We start from the raw sequence: 18133 nt of genomic DNA on the forward strand, positions 1-18133 counted from the left end.
CAGCACTCTCTCCCTTAGTTTGGGAAACAGATCTCAGTGAAAGATGCTGCTGAGCTGGTTTTGAGATGATGCAGCCTGTTCTGCATCCCTCAGAGACTGGCCTGAGCCTTCTGGGGGACTTTCCCTGGCGCAGATGTGCTCTCTGCAGCTGCTGGCCATCACCAGGGAAACTTCCCGAGATGACCAGGGCTATGGGAACACTACCTGCCAGACACGATGACAGGTCCGTTGCTCTCAAGATAGACGTTGAAATAATTCAACCTTGCCCACTTTTTCTCAGTCATGTTCAGTACAGCTCCGAAGATCTGGTGTGTTGCAGGATGACCCCCAGGCTAACTCTCCAGCACTGGTATAACCTGGAGAAGGCAGGCGGACACAGCCATCAGCAGCCCAGCCCCTACCTCAAGCTGAAGCCACAGGTTCACTTTGCTTCTTAAGCATTTCTGTATCTGCAGCCACTGCTTTAGGTGAATTACCAGCTGGGACAAGATGCACAATAAAATATTTCCCAGCTACGGTATGCCACTATTATACTGTCTGTACTGTTCAGTAATTGTGACTAATGCCTTGCTCATAGAAGGTAGATTCAAGATTCGCAGCAAGAAGCAAAAGGTAGCAGTCCAATAAAAGCTCTGCGGCCAAATCTGCAATGCATTTAAGGATGTGTTATTGTATCGTATGCAATTTTCCACCTTCCTTGGGCAGGAGAGAGAGTTTTCTTAAGCCAGTTTTAACTTGTAATAGCCTCAAAATCAGATAGCTTGCTTTGCAGTATGTGGGATCAGTAGAGGAATAAATGTTACAATGACCTTGAAAGAAAACGGTGGCTTCTGTCTGCTAGGTCAGGCAGTACAGTAGCATATGAGAAATAATCAAGGGACTCATTCTCCAACTAATTAAAGACTTGAAAATATAATTTCATGTTGTGATTGTTTGCAATTAGTCACAGATGCTACTGATCACTTGCTGTGCCATTATTTTTCCATGAATGTACTAAGAAATGCATTTTAAAGTAAAATCAGCCCAAAGTCTAGAATTTAAAGTTAGATTTGACAAAACTCCAGCTTTCATGTATTTTATCAAGAATTATTAACTAAAGAAAATTGTTGTGAATTTCTTCAGTATAACACCCATGTTACATATACCTACATTTTATGCTTTATGCACTGCTAAATGCAGGTATACTCAGTGTAGCTTTAGGCTTCCTTCATAGTCAGTGGGGAGAAATAGACAACTTGCCCAATCACCTTCAGATGTCTGTCTTGGGAAAAAATTAATCATACTACTGAAAAAAATCACAATTTCTCTTCATTTCTCTGCACATAGGGAGACTGGTGAAACTCTCTCAAAGGTAAGGGAGATGAATCTGGCAAAGTGCATGACCATCTTTGTTCAAATTTGGTGGAATTCCCAATCCTGATTTACACCACTGGAGAAATCTCCAGCAGTCACATTGTATGGAGAGCCTAGCACCCACGGGAGCAAGCACAGCGGGATGCAGCTTCTTATAGGGCTTGGGCATGTGATGGGCATTAAGTTGCTCAGCCTGACCTGCTCCTGAGGGCACCAAGGCAGGACAGCAAGACCATAGCGAAGCGTGCTGCTAGGAACAAAAAATCACCTGGGAAGAACATACATTTACATGGGCAGTCACCTCACCCAACTTGAAATCTAAGTTCATTGCCTAAGTCTAAGCTAGTCATGGCAACAAATTTCTAAAGCCAGTGAAGGAGAACATGCACTTCCAGGAGGGATTGGTTTTGTCCCAAGAGAAGAGGGAAGAGACTCTGTTGGTGATGTCTGTTGGTCTCCATTGTACACGCCAAGGCAGCCCAGGGCCAGCATCCAGGCACGTGCAGTCACGTGAAGCAATTCAGATGTTTGCAGGTGAGTTGGCAACTTCACAGGAATTTTGAGGGTACAGTTTTGAGCGTAAGATCCTAAAATAATCCCTTGTCCTGAGTCCAACCCCTTCTCCTTTCATTAAGCTAATGATGTAGCTTAACAGGAGTAAGATGGAGGAGACCAATGCCCTGGTTGAACAGAGCAGCCCAGGCTGAGCGCCTAACAGCATGGTGCGATTGCCATTTCCCTTGTCTTCTCCATCCTCTTTCGTTGGCAGGCAATGGCCAGCCCTCACACTCTGTGTGCTGCTTCCCATCGGCAGCAGGACAAGGCACTGCTGATAAACATGCTTTCTGCGGGGCAGTGAGCACGCTTCTTTTTATTCTTAAGAAAAATAAAGATGTTATGGATGAAGTATTCCACTGTATAGTTTCCTGACTGATAAAATTTCATCCCTAAGCTTAAAAGCACATGTCCCTGCAGAACTCACTTGGCACAGAAAGTCAATAGTGACAAATGCAATATTAGATCATTGTTGCAGGGGACAAAACCCTCCATCTGGAGGGGAAAGACTGGATGGCCTCAGTGGGTTTGTCGTAACTAACTTTTCAGATTGATTGTGCAACGTGTCTCTAGGCACTGGTTTGCCATCATTACTTAACATTATAGAATGAACTGCCTGTATTTGCATTTAGGTCTTTTGGTTTAAAGGAGAAGTAAATAGGTGTGTGAAAGAATGAAGCAGGATTCATAGCAGCTGTATATCCTACACATGAATTAAGGATGCTTTTCTGTCCTTCCATCCTCAAAAAATCCCCATGAATCTGGAGAGTCTGGTAGAGAATATCTGTCTTTAAATTAAAAAAAAAAAGAGAGACCTTTTTCTTTACTTTCTGCATTTTTACATTAAGGATTACTCATCTCTACTTTATTTAAAAGAAGTTATCTATGTTCTGCAGGCTTCCATCAAGCTGTTAATGTGACATTCATCTGAACAAAATGTAGCTCTTCTGACGTTATTGTGATGGGCCGACCTTGGGGAGAAACTTCATTATCCTCTGTGTACCAGCTGAGTGGACATTTTTCTCTTGGTTTGATTGTGCTGATATTTTCCAGTAGTAGTTTTCTAGATTAATGGCAGTATCTTGGATGCAGAGGGACTGCTGGAACAGGGTTATATTAATGAATGATATCATAGGTAGTGCTTAAAAGCCTTCAGGATACAAATTGTTGGTAGCAACCAGAACAGATTGGGTGTCCCGAAGAATAATGCTTCTGTGGGCTCTGACTGTTGGTCTGAGGAAATAGCTTGGGAGATCTGGGACCAAGCAAATATCTTGCTTCTGGTCATGTTTTCCTTCAGGCAGGAAACATCAGAGCACGGTGCTAATGCAATGCTTCTGGTCCTGGCACCTCGACTAGTTTGGGCAGGATCAATGCCAGTATCTTCCCACCTCACCCCATTACGCAGTATCACATAACCACAGACCTGTACTCACTCCCCAGCAGCAACAGAGGTTTTAAGTGTTTCTGGTCCTTCCACAACCACTGTTGCTGCTGCGCTGGTCTGGGAGTTATTCCTTATGATGCTGGCCCACAACCTGGTGGTTTTGTGCAGGCTGCCATGTGTGCAGCAGTGCAAAGCCTCGGCAGTGAGGAGGGAACTTCTGCCCAGAGGCTGCAGTGCCTGGTGAGGAAGCTGTGCCATGGCCACCTGCCAGACGCGCCTGTGCCCACCCCTCATCTCGAGGAGGTCACACGTCACTCCAGTTGTCATAAGCTCACAGTGGAAAGGGGCGGTAGTGAAGGGAAAATACTTCATGAGGACATAATGTTCTTCTGAACGAGCACATTACCCCCTGCTAGTCCAAGAAGGTGCAAATATTTGCATAAACACTAAGGATTATGACTTGTATGTTTGCAAAAATATTTGTTACCCAACTTGCATGATTGCCAACATTTTGAAAACCTGCTCTGCAGACTGGCTTCACTCCATCCATGCCGGCCTTGCATGGCCTGTTGGTCACAGCCTGTGGGCAAAATGTGGGTCACTGGCCAGGACAAGCGAGTCTCCGTTTTCCAGTCTAACAAGACGTATGAAGTGGTGGCTCCGATCCTGATTTGTCTGAGCTGTGAGCTGTCGGGACAGCCTGGGCACAGTCCATGGTGTGGCAGCGAGAGGCTATGGGGGGAAAGTGAGTAGGGGCAGATAGGCTGGAGAAAATACAGCAAAATGGAGCAAGATGAAGAGCACTGGAGTATATGGGGGGAATCACAGAAGAAAGAGGGGAGAAAAAGAAAATAGATTGGAGGGAGCCACAGAGAGGAGACAGAGACAGATCTGGGACACATGCAAGGCAATTAACCAAGCACAACATTGTTAAATCTGAGTCTTCAGTGTTTTCACCACTTTTATGTGCTGTGCATCACTGCTGGACTCCGGGGATGGTACCAGTATTTTTTTATTCTCCCAGAGGCCATTTTACTTTTTGACTTCCTCTCTTCTCCCTCCCAATTTTTTATAGGCCAAGTATCACTGTTGATTAATGGGGAGAATGGAAGGTGGAGAACCTTTATGGGCTATTAACCTTAATGAGGGCAATAACTAAGTGATAAGTTCATGCATGTTCTTCTGCAGAAGCGAGTGCCTGAAAGCTGCTCGATATTTCATGTGTGGCAGAGATGAACTCGTGAGCAGCATTAACATGAAATAGCTCCAACACAGCTGGGTCAGGAATAAATCTGCACACAGCAACATCCAGTGCAGCCTCACTAACCTGAACATGCACTCACTGGTTGTAGGAGGAAAGATGAAGCAGAGACACTGACAGTTACTTAAGTAAAAATTGCCCCTGAGTGGTTAAAACCCTTTGCTAAAAATGCCAGCCATTTGCAATTCATATAAACAACCAGCTCTGAGGCATATTGTTAGCAACATCCATATGCTATTCCACACTACTGCGAGGACTCCTTGCTTAATGAGGGTTGAACGGCCATAGATGCTGGCATCATTTTAGTAATGCACAAAACCATTTTATTTCTATTTTCTTGCATAGGTTAACAGATTTTGAAGATCTCCTATAGCATTTGTGGTAGGAATTGTGATGTGTCATTAGGATGGAAACAAAGCCCTGAAAAAAAATCAGACTTTGCATTCCATGTGTGCTTCTATGAGCTCTGCTGGGTTTTTTTAGACACATGTAAAAGCAGTTTTTGCTTTTGTATTTACACAGTTATTGATTTCCATCAAAGTCAAAGTCATGAGTTTTATAGCCTATTGAAGACACAATGTCATTTACCCTATAGGAAGCAGGAAAATACGAATATTCCTGAATTCTAGTTAGGAATTTGGCATGGGAAAAATAAGCAGCAGCGCGGCCGGACATGAGCGCTGTTTCTCTACAAGCCACTGTTCGGTGTTTCAGGTGGCTTGTAAACCCTGACCCATCCTCCCTGCTCTTACCCAGCTGCAGGAGGGGTGCCTTGCCCAGGCACCCCATAAGCAATGGGGTGACCCAGACACCTCCAGGGAAGGCTCATGGTGCTGCATCACAAGCCCACATTTCTCCCCAGAGAGCCAGGGTGCATCCTGAGCCTGCACCCCTGGCACCACAGTCCAGGTGCCTTTCTCAAGCCGCTGAGCCCCCACTCCCTCACCCAGACCTGAAAAGTTGGTGGCTGAATGCCTGCCCTCTCCCACATAGGTACAGGTGTCTAGTCGTCTGTCTTCTCTGAAAGGTTGTCTTTCTGCAAGGAACTTTTGGATTAATTTCCAGGGTTACGTGAGCAGTGTAATCAATGGTAGATTCTGCAGTTTGATGAGCTTTCTACTACACGTAGTTAAATAAGTTTACTCTATGTAATTAAATAAGTTAAATAGTTTATAACACCTTGTTAACTTTCTTTTCAGTTTATGCTGTGGCACTCAGAAAGCATGACACGCTGTGCATGTGGAGATCAGCTTAAAACCAATGAGAAATCAGAGTAATGGTGAAAATGACACAAAGAAAATCATCCTCATTATACATTTGTGCGTCTGATCCCCTTGAGAGACTGTGTAACGTGGCTGACACATCCCTAGGATTTTCTAAGCACAAGTTGTCCTGACCTCCCTCTTGAAGCCTCTGTTCTCTTCAAGGTGCTCCCACGAGCCGGATACGCCTCGCTCCATCAGTACATGAGCTGCTTTCCTGCACCGTGGCCATCTGTTTCCTAATGATTATGTCTAGCCTGGGTTAATCTGCTCTTGTAGGGTACGTCACGATGGGGAAACCACAGTATGAACACAGGCTTCTCAAAGATGGTTTCTTGCTACTGTAGCTGATTGCCAGACCCACAGAGTCCAGGCTAGCTGCCTGCCAGGAGACCTTGAGAGCAGGCTTTGAATCTCCTTTTACGTCCTGTGCTGCAGGGACCTGCACTACTTTGGTTGTGCTAGGAGAGAAGAAATTGCTTTCGCCCCCGCTCTTCCTCAGTCTGCAGATCCAGACCTGTTGGTGCTCTGAAACGCAACACCCCCCTATTTCTGCATTTAGGAGAAAATTTATATCTAGGTGTCTAATTTGCTTTTACTCAGAAGTCCTTTTTTACCATCCTTTTTACCAGCTGTTGATAAATCATGATGGGATGGAGATGTGTGTTGTCACTCCCCTGCTCAGGTGATTCGCTCTCGCCATGGGGTAAATAGCATGGCTAGCAGTGGTGCTTTATCCTTGTGCTGTCTTCTGAGATTGTCTTTAAAACCACCCACTTTGCAAGCAGCTGAGAAGCCGCTCATCCCCTCACTGTAACCTGCATAGCACTGAGCGAGCAGGGCGAGCAGGGACTGCAGAGTCATGCCTTAAATTAAGATGATTTGCTTTCAAATAAAATCTCACCAGACTGGAGTGCATAAACCAGAGCAAGTTCCTTTAAGGTCCAAATAGAGTTTGCTTTTGGGAAAACCTAGCATAAGAAGAAGAGGGTGAATTGGCCAAGCCCTGGGCAGAGCCAGGTCAGCATGTACAGGCAATGATGTGGGTCCCTACACGGCCAGCAAACACCATCTTCTCCTGTCTTGGTGTCCTGGCTCCAGGGCTCTGGTGTGAATCACAGGCTTCATAGCCATGGCTCTGGCTATTCCTGGATAATGCAGCTCTGTTAGCTAAAGTTTCAGCTTTTATTTATTTTCTTTGATTTGAATCAGCTTTCCTTTAAGTTGACAGAAAAGATAGGATTCATCTCCTAGATCCTTCCAGATCTGTGTGTTGGAGCGATCTGCAGCTGAACTGCTCAGCCCAGGCTCCTTCCATGGCCCAGTGAGGAGAAATGGCCACTTTTGGCATGTGGTTTGTAGGTCAGTGTGGGTATCAGCTCTGCTCCAGGGTGGGATGAATCACACCCCATGGGCTCTGCTGCCTGTGAAAGCAGATTTGGGTGACCAGCTCAGACGTGCACGTCCCCATGGGACTGGAGGAACCCTACCCACCAGGTACCAAATCTGTCTTGTAAAGACAACTTCTGGTTTGAATTCCCACCGGCTGAATTCCCAGATCTGTTTATCATTTCCTGGTAAGCTCTGTTCCGTTCACATATTTCTTTGATAATACTGCAAAGGTGTTTGTTTTTTTTTTTTAAATTGTCTCCACTCCATCATAAGCTGCTTGGTGAGATGTTGGATTCAGATGTTGAAAAGCCTCACATAGCTGCCTCCTTAATTGTACTGTTAACTTATGATGCTTTATTTTTCCAGTTATCTTATTTCTGACACTGAGAATCCCTAAACAACCTTCTTTTTACAGAAAAAATAAAAAAAGATTCTTTTTGACATTTGTTTTTTTTCCATGCAGATCATTTCTGTGGAGATTCTTAGAGTTTAGTCCTATAAGTAAATGAAACGAACCATGCTATCTTATTTGTGGCTTGTTATATTTGATTCTTGCATTTTGGGGGCCTAAAAATACCTGCTTCTGGAGTATAACACAGTTCACGGAAGAACTGAACTACATCAGTAATACACCCTGAGCTTTCCAATTGCCCTGGCATTTCAGCTACCAACCCCAGTGGGTGTTGCACTCCTCTTTGCTAACTCCCATGTGCAGGTTTAATAAAACACTTGGGATGATTACTTCGGAGAAGGCCGAGCAGAATTTGGTGTGCAGAGAGTTTTCCAAGCAAGGAGCATTCAAGCATGATGATCCAACCCCGTTTGCATCCCTGTTTTTTGATGAAGAGACCTTTTGTGCCCTACGTGATGCTGCTTGCCATCAGTGCTATTTCTTCTGGACAGTTTTGCTCTCTATTTAAGGTCATCCTTATCTTGTTTAGTTTTAGTCCATTTCCCCCGTTGAAAGATGCATACAGATGTATATGAGACAAGAAAGACAAGAAAGATGAATACAGATGTATATGAGACAACTTTTAAGAGAGCTTTTGCTACATCTAGTGGCAGAGCCTTTGAAGTGCCTGAAAAAAAGGCAGTTTAGCAAAAAGCCAATCTCTGTTTAAAAATCCTGTTATAATGAAACCTGATGTGCCTTCATATTTCTGTCTGTTTACCTTTGTCTTTCATTGCAAAGCTCTACTATTATTGCCTGGTATGGCTTTTCTTGATTCTGGCTGCCATCTGAGACAGTACTGGTCTGGACTAGCTGAGAATTTGATTCAGACTGAATTATTACCGAATGCAGAGAAAAGGTAGATTATAGGAGGGGAAAAACAATCCCAGACCCTCACAACTGTCATCTTTCCCAGCACAGCACCTGTATCATCCAGGAGTAGTCAGAATTCACTCAAATTGCAGGAGGTTTTGCCCCAACCCTGCCCAGCTCTTGGGCAACTGCCTACAGACCACCAAGGGTGGGTGGTGTGTCCCCCAAGGGGAAAACAGGGAAGAACGTAAGCACGGCTCGATGCTTACAGCGAGGATGTGTGTTCAGGAGGATGCCTGGATTCCCATTGTTTCCATCGTTTTTGTAAGGCGAAGTGAGGAGCACATACATGGAGGACTGCGAACCACCTGGGACTTGCTGAGGGAGTGAAGACACAGGGTCAAATCCCACGAGGCTGGGATGTGGACCAGTCCTAGACGAATGCTCGCAGGAGAGAACCTGTAGTAACGGCAGCTACTCTTTACCAACATCAGAGTAGTCTGTTTTCCGAGGGACCATCTAACTTGCTCACAGCTAGTAGAAAAGCTTTGCTTCGTTCCAGTGGGAACTGGATGCAGCCTTGGCAGAACAATGCATCCTCCTGATCCCGCTCCCGATGGGAGCAGGCTTGGTTGCTACTGCCCATGTAGCAATAAGACCTGTGAACAAGGAGGCTGGGATCATGATGGTAATATTGACAAAATAATGCAAAGTAGAGCTGATTGCAAACTTACTAAAAAAATCAGCACTGATGTTTGAAGAGTTGTTGATCCAGATTTAAAAATCTGGATAAAAATCACATGGGTTTTGAAGTGGAGTGGTTGTATAAAAAAAGTGATATCAAACCTTATTAACCTGCTTTTTCTGGAGAAGGAATAGTGCCTTACACTGGGCACCCAGTCTTTATGGTGGGAAAGCAAGGAGGACTTGCTTACCCAGCTTTATTCCGGAGCCGTGGCAAGCAGCTCCTTTCTGCTGCTTGCTTAGGGCTGGCTGGGGGAGGACAGGAGAAATGCCACATCTTTCACCTGCTCCCGCAGCACAAGGCAGCTGACCAGCCACAGCAGGAGAGGGTGGGCTGGCAGCCTGGCTGCATTTGCTTTGGTACGTGGTTTGCTTCTCCTGCCTTCTCCTCCTTGGGCTTTGCAGGCTGGAGGACCTCACCCTCGTCAGGGGAAAAGCCAGGGGAGATAGAAAGGCCTGGAGGAAGATAAGCAGGGAGGGATACTTGTGAAAATGGAGGATGAGGCAGCACCCAAACGTGGAGCTGGGGGGCACAGACAGGTTTCCCCTTGGGCACCGTGGTCTGGGTGTCTTGGTGGTGAGCGCTCCCCATGTGTGGCAGAGCAGTGATTGCTTTTTGCTGGAAAGACGCTCCCTTCACAGTCATGGCAAGAAACAGGCACTTTTAGAGCACAGCATCCTGCAGAAGGGCAAAAAACAGGTCGCTGCCCCTAAAGGGAGCCCAGAGTGACATCTCAGCCACCCTCAGTGGTTGAAGACCAGCGAGAGGACTTCCACCCCTTCTGTGTTGCAGTAATGGGAAGCTCCTGTTCTGTGAGCAGTATCCAGCCGCACAAGCAAAATTACTGCAGGTTTAAAGACATGATAGTGAACCTGGTAGCGGATATTGCAATATCAGTTTGAAAGGTGTACACAGAATGAGGGAGGAAAAATCTATGACCCTGGAAGCTAGTTTAGCCTGAATTATCAGAAACAAGCTGACACAAAAACATGCTGGGCGTACACCATTCACGCCTTTGGACTTTTACAGTAGCGTATGCAAGAACATTAGAAAATGCTCTAGGAGGATGAGCTGTGCATTAGCTGGGAGATGGTACAGCTGAGGAGGCATTTCCATCTCAAGGTGCTACTTGCTCTTGTAAAATAGCAGGGGAAAAAGAAACAATTTCAACTTCCACAGTTCATACTTGAACTATTGTTTCAGCTCAAAAAAATCCTTAATGGAAGGAATCCCTGTTATTTGCCACCGGTGTGAAACCACAGGAGCAGAAAAAGATCTGTAACTTTCTTGAGCTACAGGTTATGATTTGAGAATATAAGTTTTCTAGCATCAGGAATTCTACATGACAAGCTTGTTCTGTTCTCATAATATATGGTGGGAATCACTCCATTGCTCTCGGAGCTGTTCAACCAGCCCCATGCTGGGCAGCCTCTCTGGTGCCTGGCATGCAGAGAGATTGTCCAGAGATAACAAGCTGTCAAAGTACTCTGAGGAGCATTACAATTTTTTTTTTTAAGAAGCAAACATAAAAGAGCTCAATAGCTCTCACAAGCAAAAAAATATTTTGAAAGGAAACAAACCAAATGGAGAGTTAAAAAGCATGATTTTTTTCCCCATTTTGAGCATGCTTCTCTCAGGTACATAAAAAGTAGCAGAGGCTGCATTTTTTAATGATTGTGCTTTCTTTCTATGCATGAAATACGAGAAGCAGATGTGTCTCCTTTGGAAATGGGATCTACTTTTGCTTCCTAAATGTCAATCACCATTTAAAAAATGTCACTCTTTCATGTCTCTCTGCCCTGTGCTGTGGCTGATGACCACATGTGGAAAAAGATAACTAGTTTCTCAAGTCTCCTGATTAGCACAGAAGGTTAAATATGTCTGGCTTGTAAAGGCTTCCCAGCTTCTTCCCTGAGCGGCATGAGTGGCTTCCCCACCTCCTTGCAATCACCGCTCTCCGTGCATCACTGTTGGCCAGGCGGGAGCTCCAGCCCAGAGCAGCAGGCAGCGCTTCTCACCACCGCGTGCTCCAAACCTCAAAGCAATCCTGGACAACCTGGAGGTAAAAACACGGCTGGCTGAGCAGGAAGAAAGGAGACATTTCGGGACAAGGATAAGCCCTTTTGGTCACTTGTTCCTGCACTCACAAGTTGCAAATTCTTGGCCAGCTGGCACCAGGACTCTTCTGTGCTAGCCAAGGGATTTACAAGGTATTCAAGGGATGATTAGGAAAACTCTTGGTTTTACTCAAAACTTTGTTCACTTGCTTTAGTGGCCATTTGAATGTAACTAAAAACTTTGTCAGAAAGGCATAGGCATAAGAAAAGTGGAAATAATAGTTTGTGGGGTGGCAGGAGGTGGAGTTATTCAGGTTTCCTTTCTAAAAGTTAGGAAACTACAAGTAGAAAATAAGAGAATACAGAGATTATGTACTTTTCAGTTACATTAAGTCCTGTAAAAAGTAAACCACTGCTTTTTTAGGATGCAGAAGAGGGATAGTATCCATTCTTTGCATCTCTGCCTTCAGTGCTTTTTGCTAGATGTAAGTTCATCTATTAAGACATAATATAGAATATGAAAATGATGTATTTTTAGATTCGAACACACACTTACGTAATTTTTAAATTCCCTTTGGCTTTTAAGCTGCTTTCAACCTCTGATATCTAACAAGACCACCTCAGACCCAGGCCCCCAAATCCAGAAGGCCACTTCTGGTCCAGCTGTACTGTCGTAGGGACAGACTGACATCTGGCCAGACAGTCTGAATTCTGGCATTTCCTCACTTCTGACCATTTGATGTATCAACCTTAGCTGTCTTTCTAGCGTAAACTTTCTTATATGTAACATGAGATAATTTTTATGAGTGCGACTCTCCCCCAAAGACATGTATAAGGCTAACCTCTATATAGGTGCACTGAAGACCATGGGGACTGGCGTGGCAGAAGTCCAGGAAGAGCTGGGCTCAGATCCAGGCTGAGGACAGACCTTTCCCAAGTGACATGTGTTCTTCACGCCCACAAGGCAGAGGATCACCTCCTGTCTCAGGCAGCTGGCATTTTTGCCTACTGGTTTTGCATTTAGCAATGGAGCCATATGGCCCCATCCGCCCATCTTCTGGGCAGTGTCATCATCTGGAGACGCTGTTCTGGATGCAGACTGTGAATGAAGATGATCGCTGTAGAGGAAATCAGAAGGAACTGGTATCTCTAGGGAACAGGTTAAGAGAGAAATCTGTCTCTGCTGTTTAAACTGCATAACCCATATGGTTAATCTGCCTTTTTTTAATATGAAGGGATTTTTTTGGAATTAGGTCTGCCAAAGTTTTTGCCTTATTAACAATGTTACTTATTTCAGAGCTCAGGTTATTATTAGCAATTTTATATTCTGCAGTTGGTAGCTTTCTTGACTGTTATTGTCAGCATTTTTATTTCAAAATCCTTTGAGATAATCTGAGATGCAGGGAAAGGCATCTGGCATTCCCTTATATCCCTTGAGGGAGGTTCTGGATTGCTCATTTATGATTTAATTGCTATTTTATAGCCACATATTTCTAGATGGTTTCTTATGGACCTATTCCCATATCATGAAGTCATTCTTATAGACAATCCAGACACAAACCAGGTCTGCTCAAAGGTTTATTACTGTGATTAAGAGATGGAGAAATAACACAGGTGTTTATACATATGCAAAGCCTTAATAGTTAAACAGACTTTTCCAGGAGCAGTGGCACTAAGAAAGGCTGGTTTCCCTGGATGAAGCTCCTTCACAGCCACCTCGGGTCTCCGTCCAGCTCCCACATCACACTGTCCACATAGCAGCCCTCCTCTATGTCCTGCCCACGTGGCAGGGGCAGCAGGTGCTGGGGATGGTATGGAGCAACTTCTCTGCAGGTTGCCCAGCCGGTGGGGATGCTGCCTTGGCTGGTGGCTGCTGCCCCTCGGCAGGGATCAGGCTTGAACTATGCAGCCATTTCCCGCCCTGCATGCACCGACTTGCCTTTCCAGTTCTCAGTCATTGACCATCACTATGTCTGTGAGATTTAGGCTTTTGAGATGTCTACATCACCATCAAGTTTGACTCAAATAGGCTGAAGGTATCGAATGGTTGCATGGAGGTTGCAATCCACCTAAAGTCGATTGTCCAAGATCTGGGTTCCCTCATCAGCGAAGGAGAAGAAAGAGGCACTTCTAGGTTCCCACCCCATGTCTCGGCCAGCTTCCTTGCCCACGTACCAGAACCACTTGATCCAGTGATCATCTTTCAGATGGCTGCACTTTGGTGAAGTGACTCCTAGATGAAATGCATGAATTTCCACCAAGCTCTTCCTCCCTGTAATGTGACTTTTCCCCCAGCCTGATTGCATGCCTGGACACAAAGAGGAATTTGTCAGCATGAAGAAATGTCTTACAGAGTTAGTGCTTGGATCATAAAAAGGGCCAGTTGATGGAATAAAGGTCTGCCATACGAGTTTGTTACTAATTATTTCTCAAGGTATCAGTTTGAATCAACATCAAAAGTTTTCAGATGGCATTTCATGTCTTTTAAATCCATCTGTTCCCCATGTTCCAGGAATTGTTTCTGTGGTTTAAGCCTCCATTTTTTTCCTACAATGACAGATTTTCTTCCTTCTGGTGTGGGGCCTCTCCCTTCCAAGCTGTCTTTCTGACAGGGAAACAGTATCAGAAGGAATGCTGATGTTTTGTCTTCAATCTCCAGACCATTGAAAATGAGCCAAACACTCTCCACCCACTTCCTTTCATTTCTCAGTTCCTTTAATTTTTTACCCCTGAGAAGGGGGTATTGGCCTATGCCAGTCCCGCTGGCTCCAAAGAGTCGATGGGAAATGAAGACGCGTGGCAGCCTCGAAGCACTTTGACGAGACTGTGAAGTGGTTTCAGGACTGAAATAGCAGCAGCTGCTTCAGATCAGGAGCTGCATTGGCTGCGGAAGAGGAAGGATTATTTTGTGCCTTCACAGCAGCTCCAGCAAGTTCTGTTTTCCAGTCTAGGACTTTTCAGAGCCAATACAACAACTAAACCCACCTCTGCAGTGGCTTGATCCATCAGCACAATGCCCGGACTGTGACCCTATAGAAACACTTCTTAGCCTCATAGAAATACTGTCAGGGAACATTTATGTCTGAGCGATGTATTTTTCATCAGTGAACTGAACTTGATCGTGTTGATATATGGAAGTTAAGCATTTGTCCAGAAAGGTGATGGTAGCTTTATCTGTTGACTAGATATAAAAACCCAAAGACATGATGGTTTGTATGCATGGTTAAGTATGAACAGTGGGGATGTTGAACAGAATTATTACTTTTTAAATGACAAAGTGGAAGGTTAAATTATTATTAAATAACAAAGCAAAAGGTCAATTGATACAATGGTTAAAGGTTAAAGATACAATGTATCTTTTATAAAATAATAGCAAATGCTAGGAAAAATATAGCTTAATATATCAACCACAGTAGTTAAGGAATGCTTGAAAATGAGTATGCAAGGTGCAGGGAACAGGATCTAAAAGGTGTGATGGAGTCTAAAAGTAATTTGTTGAACCTCTCCCCTGGGTGGTGTTCCTGGGTGCTCTGCCAGCTGCCTCCTGCCAGGTACCTTCCAGCAGACAGGACCACCCTGGATTTAGCACCAAGATGGGTCCATCCCTTGGTCCTCGTGTAGCTGCCCCTGCTTGGGAATCAGCGCAAGAGGAGATGCAGGTGTCTGCGTGTGCATGGCGGCACCATCCCTTTGCCTCCAAGGGCTTCCAAGGCATTTGTTTGGACTGACAGATGTGGGACAGGACTTATGGAGGCCATGCTGTTGGGGAACGGTAGCTGGAGGGTTGGCGGGCCTCCACGTGTCAGCTGAGCCCCTGGAGACCCTCTGATCTATCATGGCAGCTCAGAGGACTGGTCAGCTGGAGATACTTGCCTACATGCTGAACCTCCCAGCGGCTCCCTGTGCTGGGCATGTCTGGGAAGCAGTTAATTTTCTCCATAGCAGCCCATATAGTGCTGAGTTTTGGATTCGTGAGTAAAACAGTGCTGATGATAGCACACCAGTGTTTTGGCTGTTGCTGAGCAGTGCTTGCACCACATCATTGAGTTTTTCTCTTTTTTCCCACTCTGCCCCACCAGCAAGTAGGCTGGAGGTTGGCAAGAAGCTGGGAGGGGGCACAGCCAGGACAGCTGAGCCAAGCTGACCAAAGGGTTATTTCATGCCATACGACATTGCATGCTGCAGTAAAAGTTCAAGGAAAGAAGGAGGAGGGGGGACATTCATGGTTATGGCATTTGTCTTCCCAAGTAACCTTTACATGTGCTGAGGCCCTGCTTTCCAGGAGGTGGCAAAACATCTGTCTGCCAAACAGATAAAGTGACCAAATTCCTCGCCACTTTGCTTGCATGTGCAGTTTTTGCTTCACCTACTAAACTGCCTTTATCTTGATCCACGAGTATTCTCACCTTCCTTCTGTCTTCTCCCCATCACACAAGACAGGGAAGAGTGATCAGATGTGTAGGTGCTTGGCTGCTGGCTGGGGTCAACTCACCACAACCCCACTCCCTGTCCTTGGTAACAATTTCAGTGAGGATGGTCAGGAATTGAGTCTCACAAAAATAATGTGTGTTAATGGGCTCCAGCTGAATCCCATGTTGACAATGTGGTATCAGAGGCCAAATTTGGGCAATAGGTAATTTCTACTTCATTTCATCTGAACTAACAACTTTTTCTTGGCAGATCTCCTCAAGGGGGACGCAACAGAAGACACTGAAGTTGAACTGCTACATGGGTTTGTTGTTCTTTTTTCTTCTTTCCTTATAGTTACATTTTCAGAATAAAAGATTTGTTATTGATCACCAGAGCTCTTCTCCTCATCTAAGCTGGTCATTCCCAGCTGCTCCAGTGCTGGAGGGCACTGGGGAAGGCACCTGAGGTCCACATGCTGCAGCATGGTCTGGTGACAAGGTTTCCATCCACCACACCACAATACGCCATTGCCCAGTCATGTACGGTACAAGCACTGTCTGGATATTGTGTCCATGTCTGACGTCCGCAGCTCAAGAAAGATGCTGAATTATCTGTTTATTTAGAAAAAATGCCACAAGAAGTAAATGATCACAGCAAGAAAACCTAAACAGTTACTGCCTAAGGCTCTGTGGAATAGGTTAGTTAGAAAGCAGAAGAAGGTAATCTAACATCCAAACAGAAATCTAAAATCTGTCCAATGAATCATACCCCAAAGTGCCTATTTCTTGCCTTTGGTTATAAAGGGTGTCAGACAAGTCCCTCAGAGACAGGTGCCATGTTGCGACCCCTTAAATTCAGATAAGATGTCTGACAAGTGGTATGAAAAGGGTCACTCAAAGGGCTACAGGCAGGTTATCAGAATCTGGAAGACTTTTCTCATAACCTACGTTCACCCTATGTTTGGTCACGTTTTACTGAGAAGCTAGATGTTCTCCTGAGCTCCAGTGATCTGACAGAGAATGGTTTCCTGTGGCCATTTTAACCCATTCAATTCATTACAAACTTATGAAAATATGGAAACCCAGAAAGATGCAGAAGAGAAAGAGCTCATCTAAAGCCACAGGAAAGAGACGATGCAAAGTAGAAGCCAAAGGGGAAAAAAAGTGGAAAAGATCTAGCCTAAAATCAACTGGGGGAAAAAAAGCTGGCTAAAAAGTTTAATTAATTCTGTCTAGAAAGAGAAGAGGAAATGAAAAATGAAACAAAGAGCAGAACTAGCACTTGAGAGAGAGAGATAAGAAAGATGCTGAAAAGAAAGATGGGGAGAAAGAACCCCAGTAAATTAAGCGAAATGCAGCAATATATGCTGCAGAGAAATCCTTTCAGCAGGCTCAGAGAATCTGTCTCCATTAAAGTTTCATAGTGAAGGCTCAGTGGGATTTTCAATATTTAAAAAGTGTTTCTGAAGGTAGCCAAAGGGAGATGCACTGGTAACTCTTGAAAGGCTAATGCATTAAATTTTATTATGGCTTCAAATAGCATGGGACAGTGTCTAACTCTAGGTTGCTTTAAGAGAGCACTCATGTCTTGCTGTGCTCCCTCCTCTCATTAAAATGTCCCTGTCTGGGGTGTTTTGCATCCTCTGCTTTTCTCTCTGGTGATCACTGGTGAAGATGAGAGAGGTGCAGGAGGGCTGAAAGCAGAAGCTGGGAATTGTGAGGCTGCTGAAAGGCCACTGGTCCACCACCCCGCAGTGCGGGGGTAAGACCCTCACGCCCTGCAGAGAGGCAGAAGTGGAAAGACAAGGTCAAGGCAAAGCGTTTCACCATGCGGCCCCTGACGCAGAGAAGAAGGAACACGGGTTTCATTTGTGCAGACAGAAATGACGGGTGCCATCCTGGTGACTGGCAGGTGGTAGCTTCAACTGCCCTGGCATGGGACATGAAGTCCCTGGGCAGGGACAGTTTGTCCTTTCTTGAAGTCCTGACTAATGAGGGGGAGTGAAAGCCCAAAGGGAAAATAACTTACAAATGCAAAAGCTTTTACAAGCAGGGCCATCCCACTTTTGCCAGGTGCATAGGTGTGGGTCTGAGCAAGGAGGAGTGAATGTATGCTTTGAAGCCGAGAAAAGGAGCAGCAGCGCGGCAGAGGGGCAGGTCTCTCCGTGGAGGAGCATCCCTGCTCCAGAAACAAAGCCCAGCTCCTTGCCCCTGGTTTGATAGCAGCTGTCAAGTTCTCTCCTTCTTGTGCTCAAAGTACCAGGCCAGCAAAATAACTACTTGAAAGTTATAAAATAACATGGTTTAGTCTCATGGCTCACACTTCCTTCTAATCCTCAACTTTTAGGGTCCCCCAGGATGCCGCACATCCTCCGCACCCAGCCCCGTGGCAGGCTTTCAGGGGTTATAACACTAAAAGAAACCGGTTATATATATATACCTTTATAC

Source organism: Platalea leucorodia (assembly GCF_965183815.1).
Source record: "Platalea leucorodia genome assembly, chromosome: 2".
NCBI lineage: Eukaryota > Metazoa > Chordata > Aves > Pelecaniformes > Threskiornithidae > Platalea > Platalea leucorodia.